Here is an 18,216-nt window from a genome sequence, read left to right as displayed (position 1 = left end):
CTCCCCTCCCCTGCGCAGGGAGCTCCCTCTATCTGCCCCGTGCTTGCAATGAGCTCCCGCGCTCTACCTTCTCTGCTGTGCCGTGGGCTCCCCCGCTGCCCCTCCCCTGTGCAGGGCGCTCCCCCTTGTGCCCCGCTACCCCGCGCAATGAGCTGCTCCTCCCCCTCCCCGAAGAGAAGCTCCTAGCAAAGTCACCGACAAGCCCGCCGGGCCCTATCAAACGCCTCGGCCCGGCCCACTCACGTCATGGAAACAAACACGTCAGCACCCAACAGCCCATGGGAGAAGGGGAAGGCGGGGAGAGCGTCTGGCTCCGCCCACTACCCCTTTTCCCCGCGGAGGCTCCTCCCTCTCCTCCCCCATTGAAGGCGCCGCACGTCGGGAGCCCCTTCACCCGAGCGAGACCCCGTCATGTGACCGCCGGGACGAGGGGTAGGAAGCGGCAGTTACAGGGGGGGGGGGGGGGGGGGTGGCTCGGCGAGCAGCGAACGAGTGAGTGACGGGGGGAGGTGGGGGCCGCTCCGCTCCGCCCCTCCCGGCAGCCCGGCCAGGAGGTGGCGGTGGGCGCGGTAGCGGTTCTTCTGCAGGGTTGGGGCTGCTGAGCCAGGGCTGGTGGGGGCCGAGCCGCAGCGGGGCGCGTGCGAGGGTGAAGCGCTGGCTCCTGCTCTGCGAGGAGTCGCTGCCTGCCGGGAGTGGGACTGGGAGCCCGTCCCCCTCGTTGCCACTCCCCGTTGGCGGGGCGGGGCTGGCCCGCCGGAGCAGGGCGGGGGACGCGGGCACCTTGTGCGCCAAGCAGGCGGCGGCGGCGGCAGATTCCCGGTGCGTCCCGAGGTGCCGACCAGCGTGCGGCTGTGCAGCGGTCGCGGTAAGCGGCAGCCCCGGAGTCAGTAGCTGGAGCATCAGCCGGCCCCGAGGCAGGGCAGCGCCCCCTCCAGCCGCCGGGTGCAGGGGCTGAGCCGCCGGCAGGCGCGGAGCTGCGGCTGCTTCCCGCCCGCCTGCTCTGTGGGGGCAGCGCCTTTGCCCTCGTGGGGTGGCCGCTACCCCTTGCAGCGGGCTGCCGCGCCGCATCCGGGGCGCGGCGTGACCTTGAGGGCGGCCGCTGCGGGGGGTCTCCCCCTGCCTGGACTCCTGCGCGGGGCGGGCGTTGCTCCAACTCAGACCTTCCTAGGGAGGAGATGGGGTAAGCGGCGCTGTGTGATGTGTGCTGGGCTGGGTGCTTGGGGGGCTGCGGCTGCCTCTTCCACCGGCAGCACAGGCAGTGCTGAGCCCGGCTACCCCAGTGGGCGCAAAGGCCCTGCTGGCGCCGTGCGAGCTCCTTCCCTTCCCGGGTGCACACACCATAGGTGGTGCTTAGCCCATGTTCCCTGCCGGGTTAAGTAGTTGGGATTAGTCGTCTGCTGCTGCACGGCATGATCATCCTCAGGCTGGCTCCTTGGCAGCCCTGCACGGAGCCAGCAAGCCTCCGCTGGCCTGGGGGCGTTTGTAGCTGAGGGGCTCTCTGCCTTTTCAATTGCACTAGCAGACTCGCCTTCCGCCGCTTTGTCTTGTGGGCGACTCCCCAGTCCGGGTTAGTTAAGAGTAGGCAAAGAAAGAGGCAGACAGAAATTCCCCCCTTTCTCCCAGCGGACTTGCTGTTCTGATTTCTTAATGGCTAGACGGACTGTGTGTGTATTGATTCTGGACTAGGAAGAAGGCATCTCTGCAACGCCTCTGAAATAGAGGGAGGACCATTGATGCTGCTCTCAGCAGCCTGCCGGAGGGCATTTGTGTGAGCAGGGTGATGTTTTGCTTGTCCCACTTAGTAGCAGGAAGTGTCTCTAACGGTGGTGCTTGTATGACAGTGTCCTTCTCAGCCAAATGGTGTATGTAACCTTTGGATGTTACACCACGTGAGTTTATGAAGAGGCCTTAATACTAGGGGATGATTGCTGTCTGTCGCAGAAGGGAGTGCTGATGCTCATTCTGAAGTGAGACGGGATGGGGGGGCTTTCAGAAGATGGTGACTGGGAGAATATCTCGCTGATGTCTGAGCAATTTTATTTTCCCTGCTGATGTGAAAGTCTAGAAGTTGAAAGAACTTCTGATAGGATTTCAGGAAGAAGCTTGCTTGGAAACCTAGTTGATAAAGCTTATGTCCATGACCTTGGTGGCAATCCATGTATCATATTTTTTTCCTCTTGCAACGTAAGTGATTCCTACCGAACTTTGACAGCGAATTTGTCAAAACTAGGACATTAAAGGCTAAGAAGTGTCCCGGATGTCTCAGTTTGGCTTATTGGTAATGTAAGGGTCTCTTGAATAGTGGCCTGTTTTAATATGATCATCACTGCCTTGTGGGGGTGAATTAAGGACAGCGTTCTGAACTCAGCATGAAACTTGTTACAGCATAATCCATTTCAGTGTTTCTTGTTTCATTTCATTTTTTGTAAACTTTAAATATAAGGATGAAAGATATTCAGTAACAATGGTTAGACTATTTTTATATTGACTTAACCCCCCCCCAACAAAAAAGAAGACAAAAGAAGCAACCAAGTTTTCTGAAACTGAGTTGTTGTATGCTCCCTTCAGCATACAATTTATTTTTTGATTTTTTTCAAGAGCTACATATCAAAACTCAAAAGCTTATCTTGTAAACAAAGCATTAAGTGGACTCATTGTAATTACATTTAAAGCTGCTGCATTTTAGCTTAGGGGAAGGGGTCATTAGTATCTGGGCCCAAAACATGTTGGGAGTGGGGTTCTGGAAGACTCTTGAGAAGTCCCTCAGTAAAATTATAAAGCATGTTCCGGGAATGAAGTCCAAATAAAATGTACCCTTGCAACATTAATATATCATCATTTTAAACAAAATACTTGTACGCTTGTGGGAAGGGGTACAGCAGTGTGCAGATCTCTGGAAAAAACACAGCTGTAAATGTTTACAGGTGCTTCTGCAATTAGAGTTTAAAAAACTTTGTTAAATGACCTTGATAGTTTCATTTACCGTTTTTTGTTTCTGTTCCATTTAGAAAGCAGGCAGTAACTGTCTTACTATAGCTAGTGGAAAAAAATGTTCAGAATTACTAGTTGGGGTTTTTTAAACTTTTCAGGAACTTGTCCAAATTTTGCATTTGTGGTATTTGGAACAAGGAGTAAACTTCTTGTATATCATTAAGCCATTGGTGTGTCTCTTGGCAGAAATGGCTTCCAGCATACGAAACTTAAATACTTTTTTTAGTTCATAAGTGGTCACTGAACAGTAGAGCACAAAAATAGCTTTAACCCTGCACCCCCATGCTTTAAAGTGTGAAATTGCAGATTTGGAACCAATACTGTGGGGTGCTTATTTTCTTGTCACTCCTGGTTTCCCTTTACTGGTAGCAGGTTACTGTGATGGTGGTTGCAGTTTTTCACGTAGATAAGAATTCCATTTGTGCTCAAGCAGTAGGGGACTAGTATGTCCAAGCTACTGCTAATATGGGCAAAACCACTTTTTTTTTTCTAGGCAGTATGCCAGTGTACCCCAATTCTTAACTGCAATACCTTACTATAGTAGTTAAATTCTTACTGAGCAGAGACTGTCAGATATGCTGCTTATGTTATGGATAATAGAGACCACAAAATTAATCTTCACTTTTGATGCAAGTGAAATGAACTTAAGTATGTTTTACAGGGACTTATGCTTTACCCAACTCTTGCTATTTTTCTGGGTATTATGACATTCTTCATCACTTATATTAAAAATGTGCTTGGAAATTTCAAGCAGAATCTTTTCTAGTGTCACTATCTCTTAACGCATAAGCAATATAGGCAGAACCTTTCAGTCTGTCAGGAGTTAAATTTTGAGGATTTCAGTTGCTATATTATGGTTTAATAGTATTTTTGCTGAACTGCTGAAAAATGCTGTAAGACCTCTGCTAAGGTAGACTTGTAAATGCTTATGAAGATCTTACATAATGAAACACAACTCTGAGCTGTCTACTCATTTGAACCATACAGAACATGTATACAATTTCCCTAGACACGAAGGGAGAAGATAAGCTGCAAGTACTCAAAGGATGGAAATGCCAAGGAAGGGGAAGAAATTAAGGTGGCTCTCCATGGTATGATCTAGAGAACTAGGATAAAAATAAGTGAAAGAAAATCTTTAAAACTAACATGAAGACCACCACCTAGTTAAGGAACTACTAGATGTGGGGAATAGTACGCCTAGGGGATGTGGTAGAAATTGTGCTGTCTAAGTAACTGCAAAATGGACTGGGTAAAGCAGTTAAAACTATGCTGTAGGGAATAATTCTGTGTTGGCACATAGATGAACAAGATAACCTGGTCTTTTCCAACTCAAATTTCTTTCATTAATATAGAGTAAATATTAATGGCACTTTAGACAACAAATATTAATGCTTTAGACAACTAAACTGTCACTGACCTCAGTGCAGTAGAACTTCAGATAGACATTTGAATGTGCAAACTTTTCATAGATATTAGTCTTTTAGTAAAACCATGCAACATAAACAAGAAAGATCTACATTGTTCGAAAATATACAATGTTGTTACATTTTAACTACTAGTTCATCGTGTTCTTAACTACTTTAATTCTGTAAATTTTTTCTAAATTTAAATATAAAAAGAAATTCGTACTTAATGTTGTTGCCTATACTTAATATTTCGAAAGACTTTTTCTGTAGGTGAATTAGAAGGATTTTTTTTCAGGGTATACACTATTAAAACCAATCTTCATTGTTTAAGGGAGAAACAGCACAATACAATGCAATGTAACAAGAGTGTTTATTCTTAAACATATTCTGGTTTTGATAGCTGAAACTGGTTCCAGCTCAAAGTAAACTAATAGATGAAGATAAGCAGACTGTTTGTCTCTAGGCTTTTAAATGTAAACTTTATATGATAAGAGAAAATACCATGCATCTGTCATGTGCTAACTGAAGAGATTGGTAACAAGTTTGCTCTGCAAAAGAGAACCAGCACAGTCTTGAATTAAGATTACTGAAGAGCCTAGCTGTTGTTAGATTTTAAGAACTTGCTTTGATAATCCATCTGCATTTTTACAATGGATTTAATTAAACTGTTGTAGTATTCCATAATCAAACATCTTTCTATCCTAATTTTTGTGGTTTTTATCAACTAGATGACTGTATTTTGCTTACAAATTGAGACTATCTGTTTCTAGTAATCTACTATGGTAGGCCCAAAACTTACTTATCTTGAAATGAGTTCTAGAAAACTATAGTCCTTACACCTATTTACCATACTGAATAACTTCCCTCTTGAAGGTACCAATTTATTTTATTTGTGGCACAAAAATGATAAATGTTGAAATAGGGCAAAATATGTATTACTGATCATTTTATCCATCTGGCTTTACAGTGAAGTAAGTGCTGCTGCTTATTGGAAGCCAGATGCCTCAGTCTAAAATTCAAAATAGAGACAGATAACTGGTTTATTGACCATTCTTATGTGGAAGATGGTTGGCTTGTTTAGAATTATTAACACTGAGAATTCTGCATGAAAACTCTATCATTGATTTTCTTGAGCGATTAAATATTACGTAGTTGCAACTCTATCTTTTCTCGTGTGAAACTTGGATCAGTAATACTAAAATGAGCTGAATGTAGCTGTCATTAAGCTTCTTTTTTTATTCACCATTCCTCAGTCTTTGCCCAAAAATAATCCGTGGGAAAAGAGAAAAGTTGCTGTTTCCTACTTTATAGTTTTTTACCACGTAACTTACAAGAAGGGGGACACTGAGGGTTATTAACTGAATCCTAAACCTACTTAGGTTCTTGCATCTGACTATTATAAATAAGACTAGATTCAGTATCTCTGTGGAACATGGCAGCACAACATCATTGCACAACAGTTTAGGAGACGAACATAGGAGGAGGTACTATTACTATTGAATACAGCAAGTGGGAGAACTTAAGAAGACTCCCTCAGCTAACTTGCCTTGGATCTGGGATAGAGGTTTTTATACATGAGATCATTAACTCCTCTACATTGGGTGTCATAGTCTGCAACTTGTCCACATGATGTTTTTGTATAGCTTGCCTAAAACTAGTAGATTTTTTTTTTCCGGGAATTTAAGATATAAAACTTGAGTTGCGAGTCCTTATGACTGGAGACACCCTTCCAATCTTAGCTGAGTGAAACTGATGTCACTATGTCTACCTAAGTAATTGTTTCAGCATGTGTACAGGAATGTGAATTCTGCTGTCCTTGATAAATCTGACTTTTAATGCCAAATGCCGATCCTGAATGTCAATATTACCTTTTTAATCACTTAGTTGATGGTAGGGTGTAGGTGTGGAGCACGCTAGATTGGGAGTTTCTGCATGGGAATGCAGGGAAGAGTATAGGAGAGTCAAATGAATAAGGAAGAGCGATAGAAACAAAGGGTAGAAATGAGGATGGGACATTAGGAAAGTATATTATCAATGAATGTGACATGGTGCTGAACAAACAAACAACTAGATCTTACTATATAACCAGATCCTCCCTTTCACTTCTGTACAGACCTATTACTGACAGCAGTGGGCATTCTTTTCTTTGACGAGTGTTTAGTCCTGAACTTAAACCATGACTTATGGGCCATAATTAAACACAACATTCCATTCTTGCTTCCAAATATTTGACACTGCTGTAGACTGTTAAGAGCTTGCTTAAAATCCCATTTGAAAAAAGGATCTCTCATCTCAGTGACTCCCAACTTTATATTGGTGTATTGGCTTTACACTGACTTGGAGGAAGGCAATTTTCTAAAGTGCCTATGTGGTTTGGTTTTGTTTTGTTCTCTCTTCCCCTCCTCCACCTCCATCCCCTTTTAGAATCCTTCACAATTCAGAACCAGGCCAGCCTTGCTCAAGTCCATGAGAGCCACAATCCAAGGTGGTATAGCTGTAATAGAGGATACCAAAGAAGGAGAAAATGTGCCAAGTTTTTGACACATTGTTAATTAAGATTTGTAAACATGGGACTTTTTTGCTAGCACTTACAGTGAAGAATATTGAACAGATCATGATAAAATGTTGTATTGGACATATAATCTTGGGTGGATATAATTGTAAATATATCTAAATAACTAGCAATAATTAAAATTTAGAGTTAAAAGAAACTCTCAACTTACCTGTATTGTCCATCTCATTTGTGTGTTATATCAGAACACTACTAGGGAAACTTTAAAGTTCATTTTGGGTAAAGTTTTCAGAGTCACTTTACTGACTTAGAACCTCTAGTCACTGCTCAAAATGAAATTTGGGCTCCTAAGACCGAGTGCTTTTGAAAACTTCACCCTATTTTTGTTAACATTCTCTTTAAAACCTATAGAATGTCCTGAGGATGGTAAAATGTATAGTGTGTGTGTAGTATATACATGATTGCATGCATATTTTTTGAATATGTAAAGGTATATTTCACACTGGTTTGTAAGTACTACAAACTGTCTGGTCTCTGCTAGAACTCTTTTCAGGAAGGTGAAGTTAGGGTAAAATTTATGATCTTGAAGGTTGGATGTCACTTCTACTTTCAGGTGAATAGAGGTATGATCCTTCACCTGTGCAGATGTCAAGAACTTGATACCTTCAATATTGTCAGTTACAGGTGGAATACTTTTTATATCCCTGAGATGGATATGATGTTAACTCCAGGATAGGCGTAGGAAATATCTACCACCCTCAAAAAAACAAAACACTTCCATGGAACCTGTAATCTGCTACCCTAGCTTGTGCCCTTACACTTTCAGATAAGGTGGCAGGAGAGAATACTACATTATTCAGTTCTGATCACCAGGTGTACGGTATCTGATCTATGGAACAGGGAGCTTATTTGTTCCACATTCTTAGTGCTGAACAGAAACACTTGACAGACAACTTTTCAGTACTTTTTGCATTTAAAAAGAGAAGGGATTATTTGGGCACTGTTGCTTTCAGGCTTTCAAGTTGTTAAGATCCAGATGCTGAAAGGTCATGTTGCTCTTTTGTCTTGTTCATATCTTATGGCTCTTTTTCACTGAAATATCCCCCATGCTTGCATTCCACTTAATTGACTTTTGGCTTGTTAGACTTTTTAGATGTGCCGTAAGTGATGCTTGAAAGAACTTAGTTAAATATAGGGTTTTGTGCTGAATAACTTAAAGAACCTTGGTATGTAGGTGACTTTGAATGTATAAAAGTATGTCATGTCAGAGGTGCAGCCAGACCATAACTGAGTGAGTGGAGCTGCTCCCTGGGGCCAGGAGCTGCTGCTGCAGGGTGAGGTGCAGAGTGATCTTAGTCGCACTTCCAGCCTTGGCCTCTCTGCTGGACTGGGAGAAGTGTAAATTTGTGTAGGGCCCAGTGATGGGTTATTGCAGTCTCTCCCAATATCTCTATTTAAACAAAGAGAGACCATGTTTTTTTTCCCTATAGCTGCTGGTAGTCTTCAGTGGCAGCAGTGTTTATCAGAAGTTTGAAGCTCTTGTACAGAGACTTCTGGCATAATGTAATCTCCCCTTTTTAGGTTAAAGGCTGGTATGAGACAATTTGTTTAAATATCTCTTTGGCTGCCTTGGGTCTGCTTGGCCTTTGTCAATAAGGAAAAAATACTGACCTTGCTATAGCATAGACGGCATTGGTTGTATTGGTAGATCCTCTTCTGCTAATGTACTGAGATCATGGGTCAGTGCTGAAGTTAGAGCTGTCTATTCAGTCTCAACTATGTGAGAGGTCCTTCGCCTGTAATTGTTAGTGTAGATGGGGCTGCCTTAAGTGTCTTAAATCTAATCTTGCATCTCTGCAGAAAGGTTTGTGGTAACTAATCTTCTGCCCGAGGGCTCTTGGGAGGAATTGTCCAGGGTGCTCTCTTTCCTCCTCTCCTTCAGAAGTGCGCAAATATTCATTAGGAGCATTAGCAAGTAGACCTAGATGAATAATTTTTTCAGTTTGCTGGCAGTTCCAGAAATCAAAGTTTCATTTTTGGGATGTACCAACACCTATGTGTGTGTGTGTGCGCGCGCAAACTTCCAATACATCAGAAAACGCATATGAGTAGACTTGAAATTTTTGGTTTCAGTTTCAGCCACCCTGCTAAACGCAAAAGAGCAAAGAGGTGATTTTCCTTTATAAGTGTTAGCCCAGTGTTTAGAGTACTTATCTAGGGTGCAGATGCAGGGGGGGGGGGGAGAGGCATTTTCCCCCCTTCTGCCTGATATGGAGCAGGAATTTGAACTTGGGTTTCCCACAGTGCAAGAGACTACCCTAGCCACTGAGCTATGGGATTGTCTGGTGAGGATCTTCCTCAGTTTCTCCTGTTGAAGCTGTTCCTTGGCCCAATGATTTGTAACTCATGATGAATATTATGAATTGCCCCATGAATGATCCTGACTATTAACTATAAACACAGTGGAACAGCTTCTCAGAGGGATTGAAGACTCTTCTCCCACCCCCTCATAACCCATAGCTTGGGGGCTATTGCACTCTCCTGCAGTATGGGAGACCCAAGTTGAAATCTCCATATCAGGCAAATGGAGGAATATAACCTGGGCCTTCAATATTCCTGTTGAGGCACCTAATCACTTGGCTAAAACTTATGAGGCTGGCTCCAGCATCTCCTCAGCAGGCCACTTGGTGATTCCAGCTCATAAAATCAGATTGTTTTAGTAATGTAAAAAACTCTTTTCATAGAATATGAGGGTTGGAAAGGACCTCAGGAGATCATCTAGTCCAACTCCCTGCTCAAAGCAGGACCAGTCCCCAGACAGATTTTTGCCTCAGATCCCTAAATGGCCCGCTCAAGGATTGAGCTGACAATGCTCAAACCACTGAGCTATCCCTCCCCCTTAAAGGTCATCGAGTCCAGCCCCCTGCCTTCACTTGCAGGACCAAATACTGATTTTTGCCCCAAATCCCTAAGTGGCCCCCTCAAGGATTGAACTCACAACCCTGTGTTTAGCAGGCCAACACTCAAACCACTGAACTATACCTGTTGACGATACTGAAACAATTTTGATGAAACTGCAAAAAAAAAAAAAATACAGTAATGTTTGGCAAATCTGACATAAATGAATTTACTGATAGTTTTTAGGTTTATTGAAGTTTTTTTCCCTCAGCCAACAAGTTACTTGCTGAAAAAGATCTCATCCAGCTATATTAGTAAAAAGGCATTAAATAAAGTATTAAGGTGCAGCTCTATCTCACCAACCCAGTCAGCTATCAAATGCTTTCTAGAATGATAGACGTTTGGATATACTATGGTAAGGGCTTGCTGTCTGAAAGTCAGTCTGGAGAAGACTAAACTAATCCTAACAGGATAGGGAAGCAAGTGGAAGATGCGGCAAATTGTAAATGTCCTTTTCCACAATTACACCTCTACCCCGATATAAGGTGACCCAATATAACATGAATTTGGATATAATGTGGTAAAGCGGTGGCCCAGGGGGATGGGCCTGTGCACTCCAGTGGATCAAAACAAGTTCGATATAATGCGGTTTCACGTATAATACAGTAAGATTTTTTTTTTTTGGCTCCTGAGGACAGCGTTATATTGAGGCAGAGGTGTACTTATATCTACCCTCTCAGATAGTTAAGTAAAGCAGAGCCCAGGGTAGACTTATGGCCAGGAGTTAATCAGTTTCTCCTGGGAACCACTGCTACAGTGTTCCATCCTGTAGTCACCTCACGATTAAATTAGTGCAGTGTGCATAGGTCTGCTGATTCCTTTAGTATTCTTTGGTAGAATAGGGCTGGCTCATAATTTTCAAACTTAATTTTTTTTCTATTGGATCAAGTATGAAATGGTCTCTAGAGCATATTGTTTTATTTTGTTTTACAGGAATGCCTGAAGAGTCTGTAAAAAGAACAGGAGTACTTGTGATACCTTAGAGACTAACAAATTTATTTGAGCATAAGTTTTCGTGGGCTACAGCCCACTTCTTCAGATGCATGAAGAGTCTGTGTGTCATGTCTGTGTGTGTGAGAGAGAGAGAGAGAGGAGGAGGGGAAGGGGTCATCAGTGTTATGTAAAACTTACATTGCCCCATAACTTCTATTGTGGTTGGACAGGAGTAGTTAGGGTTCTTAAAAGCTGGGATGATATAGGAGGCGGTTTTAGATTTCTGAGATAAACACTGTCTGGATGTTAAAATGCTCTGTAAAAAGTAGTTAATGTTGACACAAACTTGCATATTTTATATGTTAGAATAAAAACCTCATTGAAACGAATGGCAGCAGTTAATATCTTAGCTATTGTTTCAGGCTGCTTCCAGGCTTGGATTGGTTTTAGACAATTTAACTTCTATTTTTTTTTTTTTTTTTTAAATTGGGGAAAACACTGGTGCTTGCTCTTATTGAGATTTAAATCTGGTTTACTTCAGTTTAAGTAGATGAAATAGAGTTAATTTAGCTTAAACTAAAATGTATCTACATGACCCTTTGCTTTGGCTGAACTAAACTGATTTAAAGTAACACCTTCAAAATAAACTAGTGAAGCTTTTTCATGTATGCAAGACCATTTTCTAATCTAGGAAAGTTGAGCTGGTTTACCTTTGTTTTTAATTTATTTAAATTAAAAAATCTAATTAAATGTGAACTTAAACGTAACCCTTTCTGAACATGTTAAAACAATTTAAGCAAGAGTTAAATCTGTTTTAGATTTTAAAATCATTGATCTAGCTAAACCAGCACAACTCTTCTAGAATAGATGAGGCCTTAGGCAGACATCACTGACTTAGCTCACATTTGTAACTTTTTTTTTTCTGTGCAACCATAAGGTTTGGAAACTCAAACAAAAGCTTGAGTTCTGGTGTGAAATTCTGTGCTAAGGGATGTATTTAGATACCTAAGTGGATGCAAATAACAAAGATCTTGGGTCTTAAGTTTTTAAATTAAAGCTGGTGTGGTGTGTAAATCCTGCTTGCTAAGGAGTTTTTCACCATATGTATGATATTTGCGCAGCTCAAAAGACAACCTGTCTTCTGAGATGAGTTCGTTTTTTTTATCTATAAATTACTGAATGATCGAAGGCTAGCATATGTGAGAAGTTCTTTCTGTCCTTGCCATTCTTATGCAGTTATGCTCAGTAGACATACTCAAGCTGGAAACCCCAGACCAGACATTGAAAGAAAAGAGGGTTAGGAGAGGACTATTGGCACTCACTTTTGGTATTCCTTTTCTCATTCACCCCTATCCTTAGTCTGAAGTAGCCCCGATCATTCACCTTTCAGGGTATTCTGCAAAGCCTGTCTCTCTCCTCCCAGGATTTTAAGGGATGGACAGAATGAATTGGTATTTGTGGTGGTGGTACGTTTTTGCGAGTGGGCAGTTGACTTTTCAGTCTACTTCATTTATGACAGCATTATTCTTGTTGAGAATGCAATGTCAAAGGGAACCCTGGATAGAAACTTTGTACTTCCTACACTCAAACAGTCTAAGGTTGCCTAAGATTGAAATTTTAAAACAAAAATACTATGCTAATTTCAGCTACCCTCAAAGCACAGGAAATCCGCTTCAGAAGGAGAAGTGCTACTGGTGGGGGGGGGGGCTTGAGGCGGGATCTTCAAGTTTCTAAAATGGTATTACAGTGCCATTAATTTAGCATGTTGGCTAGTCAATCTAAAACTAATTATTTTAATATCTTTGTATTTGGGGGAATCTTTTTACGAAGCTCTTCTAAACTTCATGAGCTAAAAAGTAGAGAGGTAGGACAAAATTCAGTATGCTTACAAACTCTTGTTTCATGTATATAAAATGCAATACATTGGGTAGATAAGCCGTTTAGTCCTATAGTTATATGCACAAAGGTAGTAGGTTAGTATTAGTTTGATGCTACTTTGATTAGATTGTGTGCCGACGGGTGTCCGTGGGCATAGATGCTCCACTTCCTTGAGAGGCAGTAGTTATGTTGACAGGAGAAGCTCTCACGTGACATAGCGCTGTCTAAACCATGGCTTAGGTTGGTATAATTTTCTGCACCCCATAACAAAGTAGTTACACCTTCATAAATTGGTAGTGGTAGACCAAGTCTGAGATTGACATTTGTTTCATTGAGGCATCTGCTTCAAGCTCTTTACCTAAAAGTAGCTGAGCAATTAAATATGCCACTGCAGAGCATTTTTATTTGTTTTTAACCCTTGTTTATGCTCCAAGTATCTGAGAAACAGGTTTTGGTTTGCAGCTGCTAATATAATTGCATAGACCTTACTAATAGCCTAGATGTTAATCAAGGTGTACTATGTGGATTTAAAAAAAAATAAGGCAGTTAAACATCTAGCTAGCAGTGAAGACAACATGAAGTTGGCTATAAAGCAGTTTTTTGTGATCTTACTAACCTGTTAGTGATTACCTGTAAAATAAATAAATAGTGTATGTACTTGGAGTGTGCTCTTGGATACCTATGTCAAATTTTAAGACTCTCAAGTGAGAACTTCGAACAGCACTTCATGAACTGCTACCAATAGTAGTAAAATATGAAAATTTATCTTTATCTAAGTAGGTAAAATGTGCCCAGAACGTCAGTTAGTGAAGGCAGCAGGTATTTGCTTATATGCCCGCTCTTACCAGGTGAATATATCACCAAAGTGTGTGCTAATTCCTGTTGTCTTGAATCAGTTTGGCAGACAGCATTAAATAACTGAATAAATAGGTTATCCTCGATCACCTAGCATCCTGTGTATGTGAAACTCTGTCATTGTTATCTGTTCTGCCTGTACTGAAAACTGTTGGGTATAAAATATTTGGCTTCATGTTTACTTAGAACTTCTGTTTCTATGCAGTCAGAACAGTGAAAACTCACAGGTAAGAGAGTCGTCCCTTTGGTCTCTCTGAAAGTACAAAAATATTTAGTAATTTTTCACTCTTGTTTGGCCATTTCAAAGGCACTCAAGGGTTTCAATGCAAAACTGATCTGACTTTCTATTCCTATCTCATCGCCTGTCCCTCTAGACACACATCTGCTCAACTTTATGTGAGGGAATGTACAATAACTAAAACCAGTTTTAAAATCAATTTCTGTGTTTAAACAAGATCACTATATTTTTGCAAAAAGAACAGGAGTACTTGTGGCACCTTAGAGGTTAACAAATTTATTTCAGCATAAGCTTAGCCCATGAAAGCTTATGCTGAAATAAATTTGTTAACCTCTAAGGTGCCACAAGTACTCCTGTTCTTTTTGCAGATACAGACTAACACGGCTGCTCCTCTGAAACCTATATTTTTGCAGTGGTGGTTCAGATTGTATCAGATTAACAGAGTGCAAAAATCAGCATGAATGTCCTGGTGTTATCTACATACAAATTTGAACTGGTTTAACTAAAGTGTCATCCTAAGGTTAAACCTCTGCAACCCTTGTGTTCTTGAGGAAGGATGCAAGGGAATAGATCAGTTTCAAGTTTCCAAGCATAGCTTATTAATTTGTGATATGCCAATAATTAAGAGAATGTTGTACAAAGTATTTCTTAACAGCTAAAGAGAAGACGAGGGACTGGAAGTGGTCATGGCAGATAACTTATCACTATATGTATAAAGAACTTTGTGGCATCAACTGTTTTTTGTGTTTTGTTGCCTGCCTGCCTGCCTGCCTGCCTCCCTCTTGTACTAAATACCACTGAGTGTTTATGCTGTAAAACAGCAATAAATGGTTAACTGTATACATGAGAAATAGTCAAGTTTAAAATATGAATGCTAAGAAAACCACAGGTGCCAAATTCAGACTATAGGTCTTGTTTCTAAAACTTTAGAAATGTTTTCATGGCTCTTTTATTTCAGTTTCAGAACTTGTATGAATTATCTGCATAAGATGAGAGAGTGTCCTCCTAGATTGATACTGAAAATTCTCAAAGCATTAATTTGGAGAAACATACAACAGCAAGTGTATAGATTTTTTGATATTTGAAAAGGATGTGTATTTTAATACAAACCATAATGAATTTCCTGAAAAAACACTAAGGATACAATCTTCTTCAATTCAAATTCCTCTGCTTTTTGCAGCCCGAACACTACAGAATGGTAATGCAAGAGAATCAGAATATGAAATTTTTCTCTTTGCAAGCTGGAAGAGGAGGAAAGCATAAATACTAGATCTGTCAAACGATTAAAAAAATTAATTGCGTGATTAATCGCACTGTTAATACCATTTATTTAAATATTTTGGATGTTTTCTACATTTTGTAATTGATTTCAGTTACAACACAGAATACAAAGTGTGCAGTACTCACTTTTATATTACAAATATTTGCACTAAAAAACAAAATAGCATATCTCAATTCACCTAATACAAGTACTGTAGTGCAATCTCTTTATAATGAAAGTTGAACTTACAAATGTGGAATTATGTACAAAAAATAACTGCTTTCAAAAATAAAATAACAAAAAACTTTAGAACCTACAAATCCACTGAGTCCTACTTCAGCCAATCACTCAGACAAACAAGATTAGTTACAATTTGCAGGAGATGCTGCCCATGTCTTGTTTACAGTGTCACCTGAAAGTGAGAACAAACATTTGCATGACACTATTATGTCTGATGATGCTGGCTACTTACATGCCAGATGTGCTAAAGATTCATATGTCCCTTCATGCTTCAACCACCATTCCAGAAGGCATGCGTCCATGGTGGTGATGGTTTCTGCTAGATAATTGTGTAAAACAGCGCAGATTGATGCGTATTCATTTTCCTCATCTGAGTCAGATGCCACCAGCAGAAGGTTGACTTTCTTTTTTGGTGGTTCAGGTTCTGTAGTTTCCGCACTGGAGAGTTGCTCTTTTAAGACATCTGAAAGCACGCCCCACACCTCATCCCTCTCAGATTTTGGAAGGCACTTCAGATTCTTAATCCTTGGGTCAAGTGCTGTATCTGTCCTTAGAAATCTCACATTGGTACCTTCTTTGTGTTTTGTCAAATCTGCTGTGAAACTGTTCTTAAAACGAACATATACTGGGTCATCATCTGAGACTGCTATAACATGAAATTATATAGCAAAAATGAGTGAAACCGAACAGGAGACATACAATTCTCCCACAAGGAGTTCATTCACAAATTTTATTAATGCATTTTTTTTTTTTTTTTTTAAACGAGCATCATCAGCATGGAAGCACGTCCCTGGAATGTTGCCTGAAGCATGAGGTGCATGTTGAATGTAGCACATGTCACATGTAAAATACCCATCAACGCTGCTACAGAAGGACCATGAAGAATGGCTGTTCTCACTTTCAGGTGGCATCGTCAATAAGAAACAGTCAGCAGTATCTCCTGTAAATGTAAACAAACATGTTTGTCTTAACAATTGGCTGAACAAGAAGTAGGACTGGGTGAACTTGTAGACTCTAAAGTTTCACGTTTTGTTTTTTATGTAACAAAAAAAAATTACATTTGTAATTTACACTTTCACAATAGAGATTGCATTACAGTACTTGTATGAGATGAATTGAAAAATACTATTTTGTTTATCATTTTTACAGTGCAGATATTTGGAATAAAAAATGTAAAGTGAGCACTGTATACTTCGTATTCTGAGTTGTAATAGAAATCAATGTATTGGAAAATGTAGAAAAAAATCCAAAATATTTTTGAATTAATCGCATGAGTTAACTGTGATTAATCAACAGCCCTAATAAATACTTATGTCTGAGTCCTGCATTTATAATCTACTGAGTGAACTCAAGGGATTTTTAAATTACTTTTAACACAATGGTTTTCAAACTTTTGGTGTTAGTGATTCCTTTCGCACAGCAAGAATTGCTGTGACCCTCCTCCCACCCCCCCAGTGGGTAATTTTAATGGGAGCTTGGAGCTGACAGCTCACAACCCCCATGTAATCACCTTGCGACTCCGAGTGGTCATGACCCCCAGTTTGAGAACCACTGGTTTAACATGGTAATCTTCCTAAGTAGTTTTCTGCCTTTCTGTTTTTTTTTAAAAGGTAAAGCAAGTTTGGAAAACTGTTGGCCATCACCCCAAGACAACCAAAATGCACTGCTCACTGGGTGCAAGCTGCTGACCTATGAATACCAATAGAGAAAAGAATTATTCTGTATAAATCCTGTTGTATGCTGGACATCAGTGTTTAAAAAAAAATCAATTACTTTTTCTCCTGATGTATTATTTCAAGTTCCCTTGTGGCTCAGCAAGTCACTGTGCCACATACTAGGGAGACGGTATGATCATGTATGCACATTCTCTAAATGGAACAGGACTGGCATATTGGAGGGATTTATTATGAGGAAATGGGAAGATATCCTTTCTGCCCGAAGCTGCAGGGGATATCCAAATAAGTCACACAGTATTTAAGTGCCAGTCAGATCAGTGCATTGCCCTGCCCTTGATACAACACAGATTAATTCTGAAATAGAGATCTTCTGTCTAAAATTTTCTAGCCAAATAACTAATGGGACAACAGGACTTGAAATGCTGGTTGTCTTTTGGTAAAGTCATCTTACAGAAGCTTGTAAGGAACCTGTCTTCATTAATAAAGGTAACTTCTTATTCATTCATTCATAATACATGACAACGACCTGAAAAGGACATGAGTAACTGGGATACTGGTGTGGTTAAAAACTCTACGTAAACATTACTTAACCCTTACTAAATTCCATTCTGACAATGTTCCTTTTATCTTATTTTCTTAAAACATCTAAACTGCTTTTAGTTCTCACTTCCATGCAATACACAACTTCTCTTCACTGATGCTGTTTGACAGATCCATGCAAACAGGAGAGCTGATTGCATACATTTTTTTTCAAAAGTTAGAGCAAAAATAAAAACTTTTTTTTTTCTGATCTCAGTTGCAGTAACTTTGTTTTGCGACACTAGGGTCTTTTAAGTGTGAATTATTGTTGTCTCCAACTGTTTATATATGTAATGTCTCCAGTTACTCAACTGGCTTGTGTTGTCTATTTTGCTGATCAAATAGATGATATTGGTACTTTGTTCATCCTATCTATACTAGACATAGAATACATCTGTAGAATACATCTCCACGTCCCATCTGCTCATTCCTGAGTTTAATGTTCTCTTATGATTCCAGTACCACAGCTCTGGTCACTAGTACTATACTGTACTGCTTCTCATCAGATACACATCCTAATGCATGCAAAGACACTTGTAATGAAACTGTTACCATAGTGTCTGTCCCACAATGATTGCATGACATTTTCACACTGAGATTGGCATGATTTTGTTTTTTTGGGGAATAGACTACCTGAAAGCATAAGAAAATATTAGTTTAAATGTATATACAAAAGACTTTCAAAGAGA

General features: G+C 40.4%; 1 protein-coding gene across 7 annotated transcripts in view; it reads left to right on the top strand.

The window, feature by feature from the left end:
• Window positions 1-347: 347 nt before the first annotated feature.
• The window catches only part of ATP2B1 (ATPase plasma membrane Ca2+ transporting 1), a 121,543-nt gene continuing 103,674 nt past the window's right edge, over window positions 348-18,216 (top strand). For 3 of the 7 annotated variants that reach the window (XM_075066920.1, XM_075066901.1, XM_075066922.1), the window contains exon 1: window positions 348-432. The gene's annotated coding sequence lies outside the window, so the exon portion shown is untranslated. Of the gene's footprint in view, window positions 493-642; window positions 866-1,051; window positions 1,181-18,216 lie in introns of those variants that run through there. The other 4 variants (XM_075066913.1, XM_075066905.1, XM_075066908.1 and 1 more) reach the window with 3 other exon arrangements.

Source organism: Chelonoidis abingdonii, chromosome 1, assembly GCF_003597395.2.
Source record: "Chelonoidis abingdonii isolate Lonesome George chromosome 1, CheloAbing_2.0, whole genome shotgun sequence".
NCBI lineage: Eukaryota > Metazoa > Chordata > Testudines > Testudinidae > Chelonoidis > Chelonoidis abingdonii.
The sequence above is the reverse complement of the archived record's forward strand: the minus strand, read 5'-3'. Positions and strand labels throughout refer to the sequence as shown.